The sequence below is a fragment of the Rutidosis leptorrhynchoides genome, chromosome 5, assembly GCF_046630445.1.
Source record: "Rutidosis leptorrhynchoides isolate AG116_Rl617_1_P2 chromosome 5, CSIRO_AGI_Rlap_v1, whole genome shotgun sequence".
Classification (NCBI taxonomy): Eukaryota; Viridiplantae; Streptophyta; class Magnoliopsida; order Asterales; family Asteraceae; genus Rutidosis; species Rutidosis leptorrhynchoides.
In genome coordinates, this window is record NC_092337.1 from 267,966,191 (window position 1) to 267,968,639 (window position 2,449).

Consider the following 2,449-nt stretch of genomic DNA (forward strand, 5'->3'; position numbering starts at 1 on the left):
AAATCATTATAATAAACTATTACTTGTAACCATTTAGTACGAACAACACGAAAGTGACGTGACTATTGATCGAAAATATCACGTTTACAGACTTATCACTTTTATCATCATTTGGGTTCGCCAAATCCTTTTGGTACTTTTCTTTAACTGTTCTTTTCCTGAAACATTACACAACCAGTTTAAATACAATTCCAAAAAACAACTCCATGGAAACAAACTCAGGTAAAACCCTTTCGGAGCTCGGTAGTACGAAGAGTAACTGAACATGAGAAACAATTAGGAGCACAAATCTGTTCCCCACTAATCTATCAACATCAACCTCCCACCACCTGCAACTTTTCACTTCTCCATTAAAACTGAAAACTAAAATATGTATTTTCATTCAAAGATCTAGATGAAATGATTCAAAATTTTATATGCCAGAAAGTTGGATAGTGTAACTATATCACATTACAATCTTTCAGATTCTAGAACACAAAAATGACTCATTCTATTATATATTATCGAACTTGAGGATAATAGGTTGCAGTTATCGTGTAAGGTTAACAAAACTGGATTCGGTTGCTGGTTAGGATGCACAAACAAATTAGCTGTCATTAACCTGAAAGGCAAAGCAACATGACGGTAATTAACAACACAACTTACCAACAACAAAAATTCAGCAAACCATAGAACATATATAAAAGTTAAAAAAAGTAGGCTCGCTCGATATACATACAATAATGTCAAAACGTATAATAAGTGATGACAACAAAATATAAGGGATAACGAATAATTTCCTTTTCTAACACCCCTACCAACCATACTATTTATACCAAAAAATTATGGGTAACAATCCTTTTATTATAATTATAAAATGCACACAATATTAATTAAAAAGCAGGCAATACTAAAACATCCAACATGACAGTAAAAAAGTGTATCGAATACACAGATAATGTGGATTCTATCTAGTACTAACAACCTATACTAACTTACAATAAACGCGTAGAAATTGTTATGTAAACCTTCTGAGTAACTAAAGGCTTTATTTAGTTCCTTAAAAAACTATAACACAAATAATTTGAGTTTATTAAAACATGACTCATACATGTTTCATTTACTTTACACTCAACCTTTTAGAATACTCTCAAAAACCTGAATATAATTTCAGACATAAGAATCTGATTGTTTTATGATTTTTTTTTGTTTAAAACAGTTTCAAACACATCACATAGATAATTTAAACAAAATATTACTACCTTAAGAGTTAAAGGCTGCAGACAGAGTATAGATTGGTGTAATGCCTCGATGAATGAATGAACCTTTTAATTGGTTAACAGGCCTACAGTTAACACCACCTGAAGAAATTCAATCATGAAAACAACATTCGGAAACAGTTAATATTAAAAAAACAAAAACAAAAAAATAGATTTGATCATAACGTGCCATTGCAGATGCATCAACATTAAATTTTCTTAAGTAAGCCCTCGTTGCAACTTGTTTGGATGAAACACAACAGGTTCTCCAGAAACACCAGTAGAGCTCAGAACAGCATCATCGATTACATGCGTATTATCATCAGTATTTTTTTCCTTTTTTCGGAGCCTCACATTATCGCAATGACCAAAACAATTTATGATGGCAAAAAAACACAACACTGTAGAGACGAAGCAACATGTTAATAGAGGGTAACACATAATATTAAAGAAGAAACCACAGCCAGCAATAAGTAATGAATATCACAAATTAATTCAAAAAAAGGGAACTACCTTGGAGACGGAATAAACCACAGCCAACAATAAGTAATGAATATCACAAATTAAATCGGGGAAAAGGGAATTACCTTGGAGACAGATGAAACATAATTGACACACACCAACAAACACTACAATAATACAAAACAATCAATCAAAAAATAACAAAAAAGAAATACAAAGCCTAAATCAAAAAGAATGTTTGTTACCGGTTGAGAAGAAAATATGGGAGCAACAATCCAGCAAACACGATATGGGCATATGGCTAACAAAAAAAATGGAAGAACATGGGATATTTTTTGAGGCACAGGACATGCAGATGTCGGATGTTGATGGCGTCTGGTATAGGGTTAAAGAAGAAAGGGATGGCTGAAGAAGAGTGGGTCAACATAATATGAAATGTCCCGTTCATATTGATTATAAACGTTCCATATTAATTGATTTCGTCGCGAGATTTTGACCTCTATATGAGACGTTTTTCAAAGACTGCATTCATTTTTAAAACAACCATAACCTTTATTTTATCGATAAAGGTTTAAAACGCATTACGTAGATTATCAAATAATGATAATCTAAAATATACCGTTTACACACGACCATTACATAATGGTTTACAATATGAATATATTACATCAAAAATAAGTTTCTTGAATGCAGTTTTACATAATATCATACAAGCATGGACTCCAAATCTTGTCCTTATTTTAGTATGC

At 31.8% G+C, this 2,449-nt stretch overlaps 1 long non-coding RNA gene across 1 annotated transcript; it reads right to left on the reverse strand.

Annotated features, from left to right (window-relative positions):
• Window positions 1–202: 202 nt before the first annotated feature.
• On the reverse strand, window positions 203–1,657 carry LOC139846690 (uncharacterized). The gene is made up of 3 exons (XR_011759145.1): window positions 1,429–1,657; window positions 1,242–1,340; window positions 203–601 (listed from the first exon to the last, which is right to left on the reverse strand). It is a non-coding gene; the product is annotated as an uncharacterized lncRNA (long non-coding RNA).
• Between the last annotated feature and the right edge of the window lie 792 nt (window positions 1,658–2,449).